We start from the raw sequence: 22,027 nt of genomic DNA, 5'->3' as shown, positions 1-22,027 counted from the left end.
TTATCCCACTTTTCTTCCCAATTTATTCCATCTGCACGTGACAATTTTGATGTCTGTCTCAGGATCAGAACATGGACCTCCACAGTTCCCATATTTTGGAGATTGTTAGCGATGTCCCACAAACAAGCTATCAGTCATTTTGATGCAACATGTGAGAATCTGCCAATCACTTGACTAGAATAGGTAATTTACATTATCCCTACTGCATGGCACAAATCTGATACATCACTCTTTAAAATGAGTACTAGAGGGACAGCTACAGGACTGTGAAATGACTGTAGACATATAAGAAAATAACTATTACTCTTCTCTCTCATCTTACCCTCTTCATTCATCAATCAATTATATGAGGCTTTATGGTCCTGGTTTCTCCTCAAAAAAGTTTGGGAAATCATCGTATTAAATGGTTTAAAAAAATCACATTATTTTGGGTTTTGTTGAAATTTTAACATTTCAAACATCTCTAGTAGCAATACATATTCTGCGTTATTTGTTACATGTAGCTGTTAACTATATACAATAAATTATTTTCACAATGGTAACACAATATTATCACATGCAGGATTGTGATAAGAATTAGCAAAGTGATCATTATGAAAGAGTTGCAGAATACTGCAAGAATTGATGCCTCCCAGTTCTCTGTTCTGTTTTTAATAGCTGTAGATAATACCTTGTGCTTGTTTTACTAGTATTAAAAATGTGTATTTTACTATATACATTTACAGTAGGACATTTTTGGTAACAAATATTAACAGGACAGAATTGTCATTATCCTCAATAGCAGAGGGTCACTAATATTAATTCTAGGCAGTAGCACTAACCTGTCAAATAATTACACACTCCCAATTCTGCTGTTCCAATCAAGCAGTTAATATCCTGGATTATAAGAGTACTGGGTGGTGAGTTAGGCAAAAAATGCACCAGTCCACATGTTCCTGAAACTGTTACTCCAGTACCAACAGATTCTGTGTTTTCAGTGGTCTTTTTTGCCTCTCCTGAATGAGGCAAAAATTAAAGAACTCACATATTATATTAAGTCTCTAAAAGTGGAAGATAACAAAGTAAAAGAAACTGGGGAAGAAAAAAAAAAAAGCGACTACCTTGAGAAGATTTTAAAATAGGTAGTCTTGAGAAAGGAAATGTGATTTAAGACACAGAAGTACAGGACACCAAAAGAATCCACTGGACTGCGAGAGTGGGAGATGATGATTCTTTCCTTTGGTGAAGACAGAAGGAAGTGTGGAGGAATAGGAAATTCTAGATACCCAATGAAGTGTGTAATGTTGGATAACAGAAAAGATTTCCATGACCGCCACACACACTGCTAGAAAAATGCCATCTGGAACAGTGTTCTGTTATTCAATAGGAGAAGCAGTGAAATCCCATTCCACCTGTGCAGGATGTTTGCTGGCCCTATGGGCTGACCTGCTAGGTACCTGCTAGAGGCTGGTGCACATGCTTTCACCTGTGTGGCATCCTGCAAGTTCTTATGTCAGATTTTGGTACCACAGTCTGAAATTTTCAGTCCTTCAGATACTAGACTGAATTCAGTTCAACCAGATGCTGGACCTGTTTGTCCTAAGACCAGTGGTTCACAGGGCTGGTGACACAGGATGGGAGGGCACATCAAGGGCAGTCCTATGCACACCAACACAGGGCAGCTACAAAAGCATCTTGCAACTGTGCCAGATGTAACAGGGAGGGGCTGCTGGAAACAAGGGCAAGAAACACTTGTAGGGGTAGCAACTAGTGATCAAATGACTGATACATTTCATTAGTCCAAACAGTAGTTCTTACAAAAGGCTTAAGGAATGGTATTTTTTTCCAGTTACTGACAGATATTATTATCAGATCTTAACATCTCCTGCTGCAGATATTGCTCATGAGACTCCTTCCCCAATACTTCAGCTGCTGGTTATGAACACTTAACACACACAAAATTTCTGGAATTTCATACTACTCATACACAAGGATCAAAATGCAGTATCACAATGCAGGCCACACCTGTAGCCTGTCATGTTTTACAGTGTGGATCCATGTATAATTCCATGAAAAGAAAAAATATTCTGCCTTTGCAAACTGCTCTTACTCCACTTATGCTGACAGCCTATGGGCTGTCTGCTACTCAAGAGTTTTCCACTTCTAGAGAAGCCTCTGCCATCAGCCAAACACAAAAGAATATGAAGGCAACTCCCTATGTGACATGGTCACTCAGCTGACAGAGCTGTTCCTGGCCACCAGACAGTACCCACTGTACACTAACAGAATCAAATTAAAGCGAAGGCAGTTGTTTTACAACACAAATTACCTGTACCAGCATTTGTACAGGAAGATTGTGAAAGCAAGTGAGAGAAGTTTGTATGAACAGTAAACCATGGAGCATGGGAATATGAGACATTTTTGATGCTATCCTCTATCTGTGCCAGTACATCATGGGGGTGGATCAGAATATATGGCAAGTCCACATAACAGGTGTCCTCAATCAAAGTTATCTTTTGATACTGAAAAAACTCACTTTTCTGATGAATAAGAAATATTAAGGAATTTCTATCCAGTAACAGAATAAAGCCATCCAGTAGCAGAGTGACCACGGCAATTAAAACTATGCTAAAGGGTTTTTGTTTAAAGCTGCTGTGTCAAAATACTACACCTGGCAGCACTTCAGGACCTCCCAGAAGCGATCTGGAGAGCATTACTCGAGAAGCCATGAGTACCGCACCAGACGTGTTCCTCAAGTCCTGCCACATACTACTATTGTCACAAGCAGATGCAAAACCTTTCACGAGAGCAGATCAATGACCCCCTTCCAAGGCTGCAACTAGGGTTACATCGTCAGTCAACTCCGTAACCCCTTACATGTCTCTATATGACGTTTGTCTCATTTGTACAAGCAGAACACCCCCAAAAACTAGTTTGGAAACCCAGAAGTTGTCTTGTCCTGCAGCGGCAGGCGGATGGGAATCGTGCCTGAGTGTGGGTGGGGGGACGCAGCACTGCCCACATCCCAAGGCGCGGCGGGATCAGCATCCCGCAGCCTTTCGCGAAAGCGAACGGCCACCCCGGGATCTCCGGCACCGCGCCACACGCACCTGCGTCCGGGGGCTTCTCCCAAAACCTGCGGGGCCTTTAGCCGCAGCCCCTCCGTGCCTGCTAGCGCCCGGCGACGGGAGAGAACACAGGATGGAAGGGGATGGGCAGCGCCCGCCGCGCACGCGCAGAGCGCCGGACAGTTAAAACTCACTGCGCCATCACCGCCGGAAAAACCCCTCCCCGGGGAGGGGGCGGCAGCGCCAGCACGGAGCGAGGCGAAGCGGGACGCGCTGGTGGCTCTAGGTTGGCTCCCGTCCCGCGGCACGGACCGGAAAAGCTCTCGTCCGCCACCTCGCCCTGTGACCAGCCGGGGCCGCCGCCGCCATTTCCAGAAGGTTCCAGCGGCCGCAGCCCAAGAGGATGCGCGACTGCCCCCAGCAACCCCCCCGCCGCGCATGCGCAATGCTCGCGCCCTAGTCCTCGTCCCAGCCCCGTCCGTGTGTGGCATCCCGCGAGCCCGTTATTTCCCATCGCCCTGCGGGCGTCCGCGCCCGTTTCCTTCGGGACGGGGACGGCTCTGGGAATGGCGAGAAGCTCCGCGCTGCCCACCCCGCCCCGAGCGCTCTGTCGTTGGCAGCGGCACCGCTCGCCCGCGTCCCGTGCCCTGCGCGAGGCCCACGTGGGCGGCGCGCGACCAATGGGAGCGCCGCTGGGAGGGGGGCGGGGGGAGCCGAGCGGCGGCGCGGGGTGTGAGGAAAGGAGGGAGGGAGAGAGGGAAGAAGGGAGAGACAGGGAGAGAAGGAAGGAAGGGAGGAAGGTAGGTAGGTGAAGGAAGGAAAGAAAGGAAGGGAGAAAGAAAGAAGGAAACAAGGGCGGGCGGGGTGTTTGCAATCCCCGGAGCCGCGGCTGAGCCTCAGCCCCTGAGCACTGCGGGCGGCACTCGCTGCCCTGCCCGATTCCCCGCGGCCGCGCCGTCCACAGAGACAGCAGCAGCAGCAGGAGGAGGAGGACGCGTCCCGCTGCCGTGCTCCCGGGAGAAGGTAAGGACCGGAGCGCACCTTCCCGGCGCGCGGCGGGGACCCCCGGCCCCACCCGGTGCCCGCGGGGTGCCGCCCCCTTGTCCCCGAGCCCGGGGAGCGCCCACACGGTGCCCGCCTCGGCGGTGTCAGCGCTGCCGCCGTGTCCCCCCGGGCAGCGGGCACCGCGCCTCCCGCCCTGCTCCGTCCGGCCGCGCTGTCAGCCCGTCAGCGCCGCGGCGGGGGCCATGGCCGCCGCTGTCACCGCCTGGCCCGCCGAGCCTGGCTCCTGCCCCGCCGCCCGGCGTGAGGGGCCCGCCGCCTACGGGAGGTTCCCGCGGGAGGCAGGGCCGGGAATGTGCGGGGAAGGTTGTGAGGCGGCACGGGCGAGCGGGGCGCGGGTGCCGAGCGCGGCATGGCAGTGTACACACGCACGGCACACAGACACACACGCACATAACACACACGCCCCGCCTCCGTGTCGGGAATTTCGGCTGCTCCCTGCAGCCTCGGGAGTTGCTCCGTCGGTGGCGGCCCCGCCGAGGCTGCCCGGCAGCATAACGCGTTCGTTCCCTGCCGCCCCTGCCAGTGCCAGGCAGCCGCCGGTGTGCACGGAGCGCGGCAACTCGCGCTGCACAGGTGACAGCAGGCAACAAAGGAAGGGCAAAGAATGAGAGAATGCCAGGCTCAGTTGCTCAGGTCTTCATTCTAATTTCTGTCAGACTCTTGAGGTACCATTGATAATATTCAGTCTTGTTTGGTTGGGTTTTTTTGTTTTGGTGGAGGGTTTTTGGTTTTTTTTTTTATTTGGTCTTTTTTTTTCCCAAAGAATACGAATGCAATAAGAAATCAAAGGATTCTTTTTTTACTTTAAACTCCCAAATAAAATAAATCTTTTGCAGAATCATAGAATCAATTAGGTTGTAAAAGACCTCTGAGATCGCTAAGTCCAAGCCATGACCAAACACTATCATGTCAAGTAGACCATGGCACTAAGTGCCGTGTCCTGTCTTTCTTTAAACACCTCCAGAGGTGTTGATTCCACCACCTCCCTGAGCAACATGTTCCAATATCAGTTATTTAATATTGATATTAAATATCAATTATTTAATATTGGTATTATCGGGTAGAGCTCCTATGGAAATTGCCTGGACACTGTCACTGTGTTCCATGCCTTTCTTCTGCAGCCCATGTGATATGGAAGAAAGGGAATACTATGCCCCTGAATTAGAAGGTAACTGATGGGATAAAACAAATCTTTAATGGAGAAAAGTAAGTGAGTGAGTGGTGATGCTTACAGGAACAAAAAGCTATTGGACAGATGTGGAGCAGTCCAAATGTACTTATGTTCCAGGAAAAAATTGTCTAATTTTGGAATGCTAGGAAAGGGTGAGATCATCATGTCTATAAGAAATGATTAACTATTATTAAAATAATTCATTTTGACAAATTATTGACAAGCCTTGATTTGGAGGTTGGGGGCACTTCCTTCTCTCTAATTTTGAAACAGCAAGAGTGTGGGTGTTTTTCAGTATGCAAGTTGATGGTAGCTTGGTTGTCCTCAAGTCTTGGTTACTGTAGGCAGGGACATGGTGAGCTCCTGTGCAGGTGCTGAGTAGTGCAAGGAGCCTGTGCTTTCTTTTCCTTCTTCTGCAGTAATCCTTTGCTATAGTTCATTGGGTAAAAGTCCCCAGAGCCACAGATCTTCAGCATTATCTGAGATGTCAAGGTGTTTGAACTGTTCTTTTTATTTGAGGTTTGTGCAGGTGTTGCATATCTCTTGCTTTTCTTCATTCTTTGAGGTGGAAATTCAGACTCCCTGCTGACCTTGTGATTTGATCAGCTGGGGACCTTAATCTCACCCTCTGTGGATTTAGTAGGTTTCTCTGCAAGCTTGAGAACTGCTCTGTTCAAATAAAATTGTAGGGTTTGAGGTACAGCAGAATATTTCTCTGGGAAGGTAATGGTGAACCCCTTGACTGTCTGTGTCTTTTTACATTCCACCTTTCCCTTAATAGTTCTACTTTTCTGTATGTGTTTTGCAAGCTAAAATGTCAAGGAGTACCAATGTTTTTCTTGGCACTCACAGGACCATGATGGCTTTCTTGTGGCAAAGTTAGTTTTTCAGTGTGTGGTGTGTGAGTCCCTTTTCCTATTTCCAAGCTTTTCTGTAGTAATCACTGAGTGTGGGCAGTTGATCAGAGAGCCTTTGGTTCTTTCACAAAGATGACAGCTCAATCTTTCAATTATAAATATTTCTGCCTTTCTATTGCCATCTCTTTGTGTGTTCTTCTCCCACCCAGAGGATTATTCAGAATTGTTTGTGAACTCAGAATACTACAGGCATTAAAGCTTAGGACAGATGTTGTGTAAGAAAGCAAGCCCCATGCCACAAACTGAAGTCTGTGTGCAGTTTCTTCCAACAGGCTTGCACAATTGGTGACTTCTTAGAGGAAAGGGTCTTTTAATAAGCAGGCTAAATGAATGCTTGTGTGAAGCTTCTGTTGCAGGGGGTACTGCTATGTTACCACTTAACCATGGGATTAAAAGCATACTCTGAAAGTTGAATATCTATGTTTACAAATCAGTGGTCACCAGTCATTCTCAAAAAATAGTTTCTTTGCACCCTTAGATGTCTGCTAGAAACTCCAAAAGCTGTTGCAGCTTTTACTTAACTAGGTGCAAGGCCCTGGATATCCTTTTTTTGTGGAAATATAGGCACCTAAGAAATGACTGAGCTAGAACTTCTTCCTCAATATTCAGAACTTCTTCCTCAGTATTAGGCATACAGGCAGGAAAACAAATAGTATTTGTTGAACTGATTTACCATGTTTGGACCATCTTAGGCTGATGAAATTGCCTGAGAGTCTAGTGCAGTTGGTGCTCTTTAAAACTGGAAAAAACTATTGATCACGAAATAAGTAATGATTAACCTGCTACCACACTGTTAATATACACACTCAGAACAACCTACTTTTGACATTTTTTTGATCTTACCCTACAAAGTGATGGGCTGGGCATGACTGTTTGGTGTTTCTTCTTTTCTGTGTTCTCTTGCAGATGGAATATTATAAATGTTGATTGGTCATTTAGTCTCCAAATCAAACTATTTTTTAACTACATCATTAGAATCTACTTAGACTCTAGTGACAGATGGTATGAAATAAATATTAGCACAAACTCAGTCTTGCATTTTGTGTTATTACACTGAATGATTTTATTAACAGAATAACAAAAGTCAGAGCTCTGCTAAAATCTTTAGGGTTTTTTTTTTTGTCAGTTCATTATTATTCCAGAACATAGAAGAGTCTTAAAAGGTCTTCTGTAAGCTTATGGAGGCAGTTGAGGACCTTTATTGCCACCTTGCTTGAAGACTAAATATTCATGTAGAGACATGAATCCCTTGAGAGTATGACTTTGCCCTAGTTTGTTTTAGATTATTTCCCTGGATCTGATGAAGGATATCCTTATGTCTGCTGCAACTGCTTTCGTCTTTCACAAGCAACATATGAATAAATGCTCCCCAGTTCCATGGCTTCTACACAGAGTGCTCTAGGTAGTGATAATGTCACAAGTGGGTTGATTTCACACTGGTTTATGTTAAGAAAAGCCATTAGCAACATTAGAGACAGAATTAGGGGCTATATTAGAGGCAAAAACTAAAAATGCACTCTGAGGAGCAAAACTTTATATATTTTCTTCTCTGGTAATCTGCTTTCTACCCTTGAGTAGCTTGCTGGAGATAGAGAGTATTGGAACAACCCTTTCCTTGCCTTATGTCTTACATTCATGAGGCTGGAAAGCATCAGGTAGAAAGCAGTTTTTCTCCTCCTCTCTGGGCTTCAGGAGGTATTCAGGTGCAACAAACCCCAAATAACCCTTACACATTTCCAAGTGCTCTGTAGTAGATCTTAAAAAGTTCCATTGTTTGATGACAGCAGAAATGAGCTTATGTGTAAAGACATTTCCTATGGTTTCCCTTCTCTTTCCAACCTTTTGCATTACTCCTACTTAAGAGGTATCTGGCTATCAAGCCTTTCAAGCTCTGTTGGCCAGATAATTTTCTTGGCTGGTTCATGGAAATGTCTTCCTCTTGTTTGTTTCCTTCAATATTGTGTGCAACAAACAACTAACTGAGAGAAACCAGCGTTCTGTGGCACTCTGTACTCTTCAGCAACCTACTAATCTGGGTTCTTACTACTAGTTTAGTAATGAAGGGAAAATGGGCCTTTCATTGGTGTTGTTCTCTTTCATGTGTGGGTAATGCTAATCTATTTATCTTTTGACTTCAAGAAGAAACAGGTGTCTTGACACCCATTTTACCTTTGCTAAGCAAATAAAAAATAATTCTAGTTTTTGTCTTGAAAATACCTGGTTCTTTGCTTTCCAGTCCCTTCGATTCTCCAGATGACACAGTAAAACTTCAATGAAAGTCAACTGCAGTACTCACTGTAGTTTTACAGCCCTAAATAGTTATACTTGTCTGCAAACAGTATTCTGCTTGTTCTCTGTTTCCACTCCATCTGTTCCCTTGCTATCTCTTTTCCCCCAAAGAAAGATTATTTCTGTAAAGGAGCTGACAGATGATTTTGTTGTTATTTTTGCGAGCTTTGGTGATGGCCAAGAGGTGGCAATAAAGCCTGTTGAATATGTTGCATGTCTTCACGATTTAGCCAGGACAAAAACCTCTGTTATCCATTTGAAAACACGTGAGTAAGCCAAGATTGCTTTCTGTCCTGCATCTACTGCTTTAGATTCTTCTTATGAATGGTAGCACTCCAGCTACCTGCTTTACCTGTCCTGAATCCTGCTATAACTGAGGGACTGTGAGTAGGTCTTGGCACTTCATCTGTTATTAGCCTTTGAAGCGCCTTTGTGTGTTTTAAGTCATGTTTTTTCTGGCAGTGCTGCAGATAAGTTGTGGGTTTTCTTGGTTTTAGATTGGCAAATTATCATTACTTTATGAAGATTTAGATAGAAATTATTGAGGTTGTAGTAATAACGTATGGCATAGTTATGAAATCTCTTGTCTTGGAGATCTGTAGGTTTCCAGAGGGAAAGTAGATTCCTGTGGAAGGATTGAAAATTGTTTGGCAGTAGGTTTGCTTATTTTATGTTTGTCAAAGCACTGATAAAGAGGCTTTTAAGTTTTATTCTGGTAGATTCTGTGTATGCAATAATCTTTCTTAATTGAAAAATATTTATTTAGCTACATCTTTAAGTAATAACCTGTAGATCAAACCTGACGTTTACAACTCCACTTCTCCATGTAGTTTAAAGAGTGTATCATATTAAGCTAAACTGTGCAGGTGTTTCCTTTGAACCCATAGCTCATCCTAAAAAAGACTCAAGAGGAAGCACCTGTGAACATTCAAGTTTATAGACTTGTAGGTTAAAAGGGAGGACTGATGGATTTTGCAATAAGTGTTCTTGGTTCCTAAGAGCCAGAGTTCTTGGGCCAGCACATTCTTTTATTTCCCTAGAATAGAATTCCTCTTTGTAGAATCTCCTTTATTTTGAGAGACTATTGAGAATAAAGGGCAATCCCTTCAGGCACTCTGGAAACTTATCTGTGTCTGATTCCAAGAGGTGAGGTTGCTTTTCCATGTAAATGTTTATTTTGACCCCTAGGTCTTTCCCTCAGTAGGAGTATGATGTTTGCGTTCTGCACAGTTGTCCTGACTCGGTTGGAGTATGGCACCCATACTCACAAGATGCACCAGCTCTTCTGGCCAGCTGTGTGAGGTTTTGTTAGAATAAATGCTGTCCTAACTACATAGCATAAGTTTCTGGAGAATGTAGAAGACACAAACCTTGTCCTATGCTGAATGTGTCAGCAGGAGAAGAGAACAGCCCATAGCCATCCTGCTGCTGAGGTAAAGAATATCTGCATTTCTGATTCATGGGACAGAATCCTGGACCAGCTGAGGTCAGAAGGCCCCTCTGACCCCATAATATGGTCCTTCCCAGGCTCCCTGCAGGCTCAGCTAGAGCAGTGTGCTTATGGTCATGACCAGTTGAACCTGGAATTTGGCCCAATAGTGCAAGGAAAATATTATGTTCTAATTTTAGTTAGTCCGTTGAGATTCCTTGCTGAACTTATCGTTGAAGACTTGATAAATTTGCAGCTGTTGTAGTTAATGTGTTTTTCCTGACTAATTTAATTTTTAATAGTCAGAGGATGCATTCGTCTTGTACTGCCTGTGTGTGGTAGTCTTGTAAAGCTGTGGTACGTTCTACCAAGTTCTGCTGTACAGATTCTTAATTAAGTAATTTTAAAAAAATATTTAAATTACTGATTAGCTGGTTGCATAAGAAAGACTTCTTTGGACTTCATTTTGCCTGTTAAAAATGCAGTTTCTGATATTTCTTTTTAAAGAAAGACAAATGCATCTATGTCCTCTGTACATTACTTGTGCTATAACTTAATGGAAAATGTCTCTTCTGGTGCTTGACTCTGAGCTTGTGAGTGAGAAACTGAAAGTGAAACAATCTTATTTTCTGTTGCTGAAGGAGAAATACGAAAAGTAGCTGAAATATAATTAGCAATAAGACAATTTATTCAGAAATTATTTGAATATTGAGAACATCTGCAAAGGAACTTAGTCCTTTTTTTGATCCTTTGGAATTCTTTAAAGAAGACAAACAATTCTTTATTCAAGCCGTTCTATTTGGTTTTTTCTAACGATTCCTTGCAGAGCAGCCAGCCAGTGTATGAACAATAATGGTAGTATCCTCCATGAAAAAGACAAAGGGTTAATCTGAGAGTAGGGAATGCACTTGAGAATAATGCAATACTGACAAGTGTCCTTCAGATTCATCTTGAATTCTGGCAGCAGTTCAGTTCCTTACTGGCCCACATGAAGGAATGCTGTAGAAATAGTATAAGTGGTTCAGGAGGAATGATGCCCCTTGTCACTATGTGGGAGCCACTCCTGCCACACTGAAGTGAGGGTTGATGTCTGACTTCTGAAAGGAAGATTTGTCACCAGTCTGGGAGAGGCAGTGCTTTTTTGTTTATTTGTTTGTTGATAATGCCAGGAGATAACCCAAGATAACCCTATTCCTGAACATTCATTTCTTACATCTTATCCTTCCCATTTTGTGGTAGGGAATGTATGTCTATATGCATAAAGAGAAGCTTCAGAATCAGGGGGAGGAGTTTCTGCTTTTAAGTAATTCCTAACCATTCTTTAATGAAAATATCATCAGGTGCAAGTTCCACAAACTTCCAGGTTTTGTACTTTAAGCTGTTCAATTTTAAATCAGTTTTTTCATAAAATGTAAATGCTTTCCATGCAGCACTTTTCTTGGTTACTGAGAGGAAATTCTATGATTGAATGGATAGTGGTAATAGAATGGTCAGGTTTTTTTTGCAAGATAATACTGGCTTATTGATAAAGATTCTGCCATTCCTGTGCAGTCTGGGATGCCACTGTGATATCAAACGTCCTATTCTTTCATACTTTTCTAGAAAAAGTTGCCTTTTTCCAAGCCTGTTGTGAAAGTTACTAATTACTTAAGATTATGATTTTGCAAATTCATTTGTAATATATGTATCCAGTCTGCATGGTTCACTATTAAACAAGCCCACAGCCCTTCAAAAACTTCTCTGATATAATGGAGAATTCCATCATCTCAAGCTGGTAGAACTGCTGTTCTGAAGGTTTGTCCTGAGTACATCTGTACTATTTCTGTATAAATCAGAAAGTACTTATTGTAAAGAGAGTTCCTTGACCCTATGTGTTCCTTTTACTAAACAATTAATATTTAGGATTTCAGACTTGTGAAACTATTTCTGTTCAAAAATGGAAAAAAGAAATCATGATATTTGATCTTACTTTCTTGTTCCTTCAGGTACCTTCTCATCAGTGCTTTCCTTTCTCAACTCTCTGTTTATATAAAATCTTTCTAAGGGATCCATCTTGCAAAGCACCATCTTTCCTGCTCATATGTTTTCAAGGTTGTGCCATCCTGTCTGTTCAGGCTGTGTTTGTCAACATTGTATTTTCACCCTAAATAATGTTATGTAAAGAGATTAATTTCTAAGGATTTTTTTTACTTCTATTTTTTAAGTAAGGAAGGAGTTGAACATCCTAGAAAGGAGCTGTACAAGAGTTAGAAAAGAATTAATCTCCTCTCTACTCCTTTTGCTTTCTACCCTTTCTCAGCACCTTACAGGGATTTGTTGGCAGTTTCTTGCTGTCTTCTTCTGGATAGGTCTTGATACACACGGATTTACACAGGTTTAGGGTCCATGAATCTAAATAGTAATTTGAGAGTGTCCCATCCTTTGAAAACTACATTTTTGGATACTTGGTCTTCAATACTGCTATGAGATGTTAAAGTACAGTAAAGTACAGACTACCACACTTTTTTTTTTTTTTTTTTTTAGCTCTTTCCTTTTCAGTTATCCATGTGGAAGAATTTTAAAGGTCATTTTTAGATATTTGAGATCCTTTTTCTTTTCCTCTGTCATGCTCTGCTAGTAATTTTTAGGTCTTACATGCCAAACAATATTCAGTTGGTTGACATAGCACCTGCAAGGATATTTTGACAAAATGTTCGTTTTTATGTGTTTTTGCAGTGTCTTGGAAAGACATAAACAGTAATTAATTCCATATGAGTTTAGAAGTGTGATACCAACAAACTGCTTTGATTTTTTTCTTTTTTTTTTTTTCTTTTTTTTTTTTTTTTTGGTAATCTTGATGAGTGGAGTGATATCTGCAGTGGGAGGATCTCAGAATCTGTTTGAGACTGGAAACTTCAGAGAAAGTAGAGGAAGGAAATGGGAGGAGTGTGTTGCAAAAGAAGTAAAACGAGTGCTTCTTGTCGGTATTTGCATGACTTCTTGCTGTGTTCTGCAGTGTGGCTAACCTTTACCTTCTGCTGTGCCAGAAATGCTGTCTGCTCTGTATTAGAGCAGCACTGCTCATTTGCCCTGCTGCACACAGCAGAACTGCATCATGAGTTGATGGGATTTTGGATGATATTCCACTTTAAATGATAAACGGTACGAATGTCTGGGGTTAAATGCATTTGTGCAGTCTAGGTTACTGCTCTAAGAAGAGTCCTCTGGCATAAGCTGAAAGAAGTTCTGTAACTTACAAGAAGATTACAGGAAGAGAGGGTCCAATGTTGAAGGAAGTTTAACACCTACCCTGAAAATTACCTATTTTCAGTCTGTTTTGGATTTTGTGTGAGCTATGGGCTTTTTATGAGCACATGCTAAGTGTTTTCCTCACATGGGGATTTCTGCTTTGAGACTGTTTGACCTTTTCCTTCTGCAGAAAGAGTGGTTGCCTTGCAGAACTTGAAAATTAAGTCAATAGTAGCTATGGTCTAAACAAGTATTGACTACTATCTAATGCAAAAGAATCTCAAAAATAAAGTTTTTGATGTTACAAGTGTGGTCAAACTCAGTTCATTTTTTCTTCGCTTCTTTATTTCTGTCAACCAAATTTGCCATCTGTAAAACAAAGGAAATAATGCATTTTCATCTTCCAGCAATATTGTGAAAAGAAATTAATATTTGTGAAGGGAGCTGGAGCACTCCTGGTTTTGATTTATGAATAGTAATTTCTTTAGAGTTGTCTGGGGTAGATGCTGCTTTTTATTTAGGATGTTGGTTTTGGTTGTATTTTTTTAAGGTATGGTAGAAGTTTTCATCCCTTTAAGAAGGTAGAAATCAAGACAAGCTGAAATAGCAGGAATCATGTTAAGAGTGAGAAATAATCTTTCTCTAGGAGCAAGTTTAGCCACTTGCTGCAGCTGTTTGTGGTTTTTGGTTCCTCAGAACTTCACCAGGTTGTCAGCATGTTGGTTTCATTCTGACAGGTAGATTTTGGAATTTTAGTTGAGAATTTGTGAAACAGGAAATGTCCAATTTACTCCAGTAAAAGTTTCAGTCCTTACTTGGTTTATATTTAATATTATGTAGTTGCAAGAAAACCTTTGGGAAGGTGTGCAAGGGAATTCTAAAGACAAGCTGTGATGTAAAAGAGGAGTCATCTCTTGCTCAGCTGTTACTGATGATCAGTATTTACAGCTGTTACAGCATGATCTCTCTAATGAACCATATGTATGAACCTATAGCACCTTTAAACTTGAAGTCAGTCCGTGTAACACATATCTAAGACATACTGGGATGTGGTGTTTTCAATAGTAAATAGGATTTTGGAAATTAAATCTTGGGCCAACGTTTTTTCTTCTCCCACAGTGTGCTGCTTGTGAAGTGCTGCTGCATGATTTATAGGTGCCTACAGTTAGGAAGTTCTGTACTTTCCATACTTCTTTTACTGTGTTTTTTTGCTCAAGTAACAAACTCAACCTGGTCTGTGTTAAGTTCAGCTCAAGTTGAAAATATCTGACTGACTAGATAACTGAAAGACTTAAATGGACCTCTAAATGTCTCTTCCCCTCAACTATTCTTTAATTCTATGTACAATGAAGTTCTTGTATTCTCTGATAAATATGTGTTTAGTTAAAATAAAAGAGAAAAATCTTACTAAAGATTGACTAGAAAGCTGTAGATTCAGTCACACTCCATTAGAGAATATTTGTTATAAAGAAGTTGACATGTCTAGCTGCTACTACTACCACAGAAATCAATTGAAGAGTGTTGTGAAATCTGTGGAATTTGACACTTGAAACCAGGCACAGGTAAACTCAGGCTCTTAAAATAGGGATTATCTGTAGGAGCCCAAGAAACTATATAGGCAAGTGCAACAAAATCACTGCAAAGGTTTTGTTTGTTTTCTGCATAGGAAAGAGTTGTATGTCCTCTCATTTTTTTTTTCTCTTCCTAGTAGAAATTCCTAGACTATGAGATACATTCCTTATTTTGGTAGGAAGTAGTGGTGAGTTCCAGCTGAAGTATTGGAAAATCTTTCTTGCTGCCTGCGTGTTGGCTGTTTTTTAGGGCCTTTGTCCTATCCCTGTATAGTGTAGTCTGGTATGCAATGAGTAGGTACTTCAGAGTATGTTAAAAGCTGTTCTGGAGATTGTGAGTAGTCACTGCCCATGCCTGTTTTACTGTTACGCTTTATTTTACAAAGGACACCTTTATAAAATGGAGTTCAAATAAGTAGTTTATTTTGCTTATTGCAGAAAGATTTGTGCAACTCTTATGTTTGAATCTCAGTATCTCAACATTTCAAATTAAAATGTAGGAATGCTCTCTGATAGGACAGTGAGTCTGTTCTGTCTGTTAGCTAGCATCTGAGGAGTCTCCAAAAAAACCCACTATATATATACACAACTTAGCTCATGGCACATATTTCAGAAATGTATGTTTATTAGGATGATGCTTGTTTTCTTCAATTTTTTTTTTTTTTATATCGGCTAAAATCTGGTAGGACAAACTGCTGCAGGGGAGAGGTAAGGCACTGTTTCTAAGATTGCACAATAGGTATAGCAAAAGAGTAGAACTAATCCCAGCATTGCATGGTCTAGCCACAAAGTTGTCCCAAGTATTGTGCAAATCTTGAAGAAAAAATGTAATAAAAAAGAATTTCTCACTTCTGAACCAAGAATGTTTTTGTCATATTTTTATCGTCAGATGCTGTAAAATCTGCCAAATTTGTGACTCATGTCCGTGCTGGGTACTGCATTTGCACTTAATACAGCAACAGACTGTTGCCTTAGGCACATTAGTTTGAGACTGTGTTGGAGCTTAGTTCTTTCATCATAACCCTGACACCGGAATGTGCATGCACTGAACTGTCGCAATTGTGTGAAAAGACCTTGTGAATATTTTCCAAATAAAAATGTTCTTGTCACCTTTCATCTGCAAAAGCCACTGCATGTATCATTCAGACAGTGCTCTCTCTACAATACTAAATTGCTGTGCTACCTAAAGCCAGTAGTGGTTAGTAATTTATTTGCTGGTTACTGCCAGGAAACTGAATTGTGAGTACAATGAGACACATGGAGCGCAGGGCAAAAAGAGCCTGGTAAAATGTTCTGTTCATTGTGTTTGAAGGTATTATAGTGTGTACCACATACAGGAAGTGGTGATGGTAAAAATACAATCTCACATAGTACAGTGTACACAAATAGCCTTTTATTTAATCTTTTCTTATGCAGAATGTGGTTTCCTTTGAGCTTGTAGAGAATAATATGGTTCTAGCCTGCAGCAGGAGGCAGGCTTGCCAGTAGGGATGTATTGCAGTGTATATTTAGTCCATTATAGCTGCATATATCTAATGTATTATCAGCTTTTTAGAAAAAATGTTTTACTGTCTAGATTTTGTACCTATTCAACTTTGACTTTAGCACCCAGGGAGTTAAAATGTTCCCTATTCCTACTTGGCAGTAATATGTGTTGGACTACAGCAGTGCCCTCAGTTGCTAAATGATTGAGAGGAAGTCTTTTTTTGGGGGGATCTGTGTAACACAAGAACCTTAAGATATTTCTGCTCAAATAAAGCCTTTAATGACCTTTTCAGTGTCTTCATTATAAAGATCAAATAAACTGCTCTAATGATTAGAGAATAGCTGTGTTGATACTGTTTTCTTCAATTAAGACCTTGGTACAAATATTTTTCTGGCTGCAGTAACTGAAATTTTGACCTTTCAGAACATTGGTCATTATACAAAACACTGTTTCGTATAATGTTCTGATGAGATTTTAAGTGCTTGCTCTCGGCAGTTTCCCATCCTTTACCATCCTTTTGACATTTTCATGAGACATCAGCCATGTTTGAAACTTCATTTCTGCAAGTATACCTGTCCAAGGAGGTAATAGAAAATGGACCACAGGGATAAGCTGGTCATTCTCAATTTAAACAAAAAGGATATGGAATGCTCATGCTTTTTTACAAGGCATAGGAATGACAGGACTAAAGGCTTCTGGTTTGTATTCTGTAACACAGAAAAAAAATATTCTGGGGAAAAATATTTGTGTGTTGATCATGAAGTCCCCTGTGCTTTCCTCCCAGAGACAATCCCTTCTCAGCATTGTCCTGTCAAGTCTCTCTCTCCACTGCCTCCTTGTCACAGTTGCATTCTGTCATTTGGCTTATCTGAAGCTTTAGACATATTTGTGTGGGATACCAGGTTAAAATACAGACAGATGTTCTTTTTGTAGATGTGGTGCAACCCAGAAAAGCCTGGCCCTGTCCTACTGGACTTCACTGCCCTCTTACTGTATGTTGTAACCTGAATGGTCTCTTTCCTCACAATAGCAAGTTGCTGGTCTTGTGCTCTTAGCACATCCCCAGCCTCTAACTGAAATATCCTGAATAATTTCTTGTTATGTCTCAAGCCCTTCTTTCTTACTGGACACTGTAGGTGAAAAGGTAGATGCTGATCTGATTACATGTTAATTTACCAGGAGCCATTTCATTGTGTAGCAGGTGGCTCTGGTTGAGTAACTGTGTGCAGAAGGACTGAGTTCCATAAGAAGAAAATAATTGGCAGTGCTGCTACATCTCCCATCACACATTTCATTTAGCATCAATAATTAGTTAACCTCTCTTTTGGAAAGAAATCACTTCTCTCAACTATTTGCTGAAGGATGCTTTTGTTGTGAAATATAATACTGAAGTCATTTGCACTTTCCTGATAAGAGGAAAAAAGAACACAGAGTGTTAAACTTAGTTAAATGAACATCTTTTTGCTAAAACTCTTGCTTCTTACAAGATTTGAAAATACCAGTTTTCTCTAGCTTTTTGGTCCTTTGTACTATACCCGTTCCCTTTCTCCCAGTGTGTTAACCTCATCTGTCTTTGACACACTCCCACCAGAATGCAGATAACATTTGGTATGGCTAGGCGTGAGCTACCTACATACTTCTTAATTAGCCAGTGTGTGCATACGGGTTGGCCAGCTGGCTTTCTCTGAGCAGAATATGTAATGTTGGCTTTTGCCTGCCTTTCCCTCAGTTCAGCTGTTTTTAGCCATCTCTCTTGTACTCATCCACTAACTATTTTTTTTTCCTTTGGTAGACTCTTAATAGCTTTGAGATCTAGATCATACCAGCCATTTCAAAATAAACTTGGAAGAGACAAATTTCTAGGGCTGGGAAGGAGGAGATTGCTAAGAGAAAATCAGGTCAGTCTTAGTTTAAATCAGTGACTATCCTCTCTCCTCACTGTAGTTTAGTTTGCTATGTGTAGTGTTTTCAGAGCTTGATTCCTCCTGTTTAAGCTGAGACTTGTTTAGGAATTGTTGAATGTATTCCAGCCTTTAATGTGCATTTAGTACATGGAACTGCACTAGAAGTAGTCCAGAGCAAATCTGCTAAATGTGACTAGTGTAAATTGGGATTTTATTACCAGCTGTTCTACTCTACAGATCTGCTCTTGATAATTCTTTACTTCTTGCTAATTTAGATGTAGCCATAGTTGTCATTTTCAGTAGTTTAATTTTATTATAACATTCGGAAGCATTCCTGTCAGCTATTTATAGCAGAAATTTGGTATAGTTGATTCACTGTTTCCCAGTCTGGAGTAAGTCCTTATTGAGAGAGGGATTTTTTTTGTTTGTTTGTTTGATTTTGGTTTTGTTTTTCTTCTTCCCTGCAGATGAAGCAGAGGTAGTTGAGAAGATAGCCTTACTCTAGACTCCTGCTTTTCAAATGCAGATGCTTTCTTGAGCAGGAGGGTAGATGCAGTGTCTTGGAAATGAACTCATCAATTTCTGATATTCCCATAGAAGGTTAATCTTGCAGGCAGCTAACCTTCAAGATCAGCTGTACAGCAGGGCTACCAAAGAAAACCTTCCCAAAGCATCCTGTAACATTTTGCTGTAGGTGTTAAAGGGAACACAGTCTGAACCAGAAAGGAAACGAGTAGTTCAGTGAGCACCAAAACTAATGATGCTTATTTCTTAGCAATTTGTGTCTTGTGGTTGACTGACTCTGGTAATGTGCAGGTCTCAACTGAAACTCCCCCCCATAGCTAAGAGAAGAAAGAAAAGTGGTTTACAAAGGCCATCTCATGTGGAGTTGTCTTCCAGATAGTATGCCATGAAACTCACATTGAAGCCTTCCCATGCAAAAAACAGTGATGGATTATTTTTGTTATTCTTATTATCCACTGGCCACCTTTTCCCATGAAATTTGTGAGTGCTTAATATATTTGAAAATTTCTGCTGCTGCCAAATTAAAAGAAAATCCATCTACAGGCTTGGAAGTCATTAGTGATTCATACATATGCATCTAACACAAACACATGGCCCTTAATTTCTCAGAAGAACAGAATGAAAGAGGTAAAGGAGTGAATGACAGTGGCAGCAGCACTGTTGTAGTACTGCTTGAATTCCCTGGTTTTTTGCATAGGTAAGGAGAAGCTTTTTCAAAGCTTCTTCATCAGTGCTAGTTGTAAGCTTATACAAATTAATACAGTGACTTGTTGGCATTAGACATTTATTATATCACTAATTTTCTGTAGCTAATTATATCTGACATTCTGGTGATTGGTGGGATTTTTGGGGGATTTTTTTTTTATGTCCAGGGGTTTTTATATTAAATAATCTTAGCATTTTATGTCACTGCCCATAGATTTGTCTAAATGCTTACCTTTATTACTTCAAGGAGAAAATATAATTTTTAGTTCCTTAGCTGGAAAATGACCGAGAGAAGAGTTCAACACTATTTCCAGTAGTGTGACTCATTATAGGTAATGAATGTGCAAGAAAGATGTCCAAACATAAAATAAGAATATCTGATTTTGTTACATACAGAGAAGTTTCTTTAGTAGGAAGCAAATTCTGTTTTATTGAAAAGCTTGAAATCAGTCTGTTTGAGAGAAAGCACAGCTGTGCCTGTCTGTCAGATGAAAAGTGAGGACACTGCTTGTTGTGACAAAGGAGAATAATTTGGATGTAAAGAGTTTAACTTTCAATTTAGGGTTCTGGTGATTCAAAATGTGCCATCAAGATTGTCTGATAAACCAGTAATTGCATTAAGAAATGGCGGTGAGGAAAACTCAAAGCAGACAGATCTAGGTTTCCCTGGAAGACCCTGTTAATGTTCTACATTTTCACTATGAATGCAAACATTTGTGTTTAGAACTTGAGTTGAAATGGCATTGAACTCCAGACAAATGGAAATAAAAGTTGAAGTGTCAGTAAAATCACTTCTTCTGCAGAAAATTTTATTGCTATATACACTATGTAATCATCAATTGAATAGTTTGCCTAATTTCTGGGCCGCCATAGTGATATTTTAATAATTTTTTTAATATCTACTCTTTATGAAAAGTGTTTTTTCCTCAAATATGTGATGCATTTATGTCTGTTTTAAATTTTACACAGCCATTGTGCAACAATGTGCAACAATCTGGTACTTGGAACACTTTATGGAAATAGTGCTGTTTGTTAGTCTTAGAGTGTGGTGGTTCTGCTTTGGTAATCCAGTATGTAACACTCAGTTTTGGTGAACTTCCAAAGCAGGTTTTTTTTCAAAAGCATATTTGACTTGGGTCAAGAAGTTCATGAATTCACGTTAACTTTTGATTACAGAATCAATGGGTCAGGTTGGAAGAGACTGCAGTGGGCCATCCCAGAGCACATGGCACAGGATTGTGTCTGGAGGGTTTTTGAATACCTCCAGTGAGGGAGACTCTGACCTCTCTGGGTTAACTGTCCCAGAGCTTGGTCACCTGCACAATAAAGTTCTTCTCATGTTCAGGTGGAACTTCCTGCACATCTGCTTCTGCCTGTTGTTCATTTGGTAAAGAAAATGGAAACATCCTTTGCTTTCTGTTTTCATTTACTTCTATTTCTATATTAAGCTAACTGTATTATTAAAAATACCTTTAATTGAAATCTATTTTGAAAGTGTTTTCATAATCCTCTTGCCCCTATACAATACTTGAGGCTGGGTTTTTTTGTTCTACCATTTTAAAAAATAAACTGTTGCTGTCCAGGTGAGACATGCAGGGAGGCCTTTTGTGAAGAGCAACTCCTGCTGGTGAAGCAAATGAGACCAAGGGAGCCAAGCCTAAGCAAATCAATTTTACTGAGCTCTTTAAGTTTGTCTTCTTGCTGTCATACACCAGGGAATGGCATATGAAACCAGGAAAGAAAGAGAAGCAAAGCAGGAATGGAGGTAGTTTCAGGGAGCCAGGTAGCAGTAAAAAAGGAAGGAAAGGAAACAGCAGCATATGCAATGAAAAATATTCTGATTAAAATAATAAAGGACGCTTTGACCCATTGATTTTTTTAAGTAGCTGTAATCATGATATATACAATGGGAATCATGATATATACAATGGGAATAGTCACAAATGAAACTTACAGAGAGGATTTGAGAGACTAAATGAGCAAAAGCATATTTATGACTTGTCCCTTGTTAAACCCATGGGAACAGATATTTGCTACTATGGTAATACATTATGTTTGGTCTAATCAGCGCAGTAGTATTCCGTGAAGATAGTAACTTGTTGCTTCTTTTAGGATTCAGGAAAGTTTTTTTGTAAAATGACAGGAAACTCAGTGTAGTTTTCTTTCTCTTCTTTGAACTGATAACCATTTTTTGTTCCTGCAGGTGTTACAAAAAGCAACTAAAAACAAAAGGCTGATAACCATGTGCTTTAATGTTCATTAAAATTGAACAATTACTCTCTGTATCAGTAAGGCCGCATAAATCCTGTTAACACTCCATAAATGGAGTATACTAATGTTTCTTTTGTCTTAAGTAAGAGTAGAACAGTATTGAGTTTCACAATATTGTATCATAGTGGAGACAAGATTCTGGTTATAGAATGTGAGATTGTTTCTAATTAATCTCTTCCTGTTTTTCATAAGCTTGTGGTTAGTATTAAAAAAAACCCCAACAAAACAAAAAAACAACTTCCTCAGGTGTAGGGGAAAGGGAGGAAAACAGCAGACCTTAGTGCAACACTGCCTCCTTCTCTGTCTCAAGGATTTAGCTTTTTGAACTTTTCTTCCCCTCCGATTCTGGAAGATTAAGAAAGTAGCATGTTACGTTGTTGTATACAACAGTATTAATCTTAGACAAATATTCAAATTTT

At 40.5% G+C, this 22,027-nt stretch overlaps 1 protein-coding gene across 1 annotated transcript in view; it reads left to right on the top strand.

Annotated features, from left to right (window-relative positions):
• The first annotated feature begins 3,846 nt into the window (after nucleotides 1–3,846).
• The window catches only part of ANKRD12 (ankyrin repeat domain 12), a 59,363-nt gene continuing 41,182 nt past the window's right edge, over nucleotides 3,847–22,027 (top strand). Inside the window, exon 1 of the mRNA XM_036401280.2 lies at nucleotides 3,847–4,070. The gene's annotated coding sequence lies outside the window, so the exon portion shown is untranslated. The remainder of the gene's footprint in view (nucleotides 4,071–22,027) is intronic.

The sequence above is a fragment of the Molothrus ater genome, chromosome 1 (genome assembly GCF_012460135.2).
Source record: "Molothrus ater isolate BHLD 08-10-18 breed brown headed cowbird chromosome 1, BPBGC_Mater_1.1, whole genome shotgun sequence".
NCBI classification, from domain to species: domain Eukaryota; kingdom Metazoa; phylum Chordata; class Aves; order Passeriformes; family Icteridae; genus Molothrus; species Molothrus ater.
Note: the sequence above shows the minus strand (reverse complement) of the source record. Positions and strands in the feature narration are given on the sequence as shown.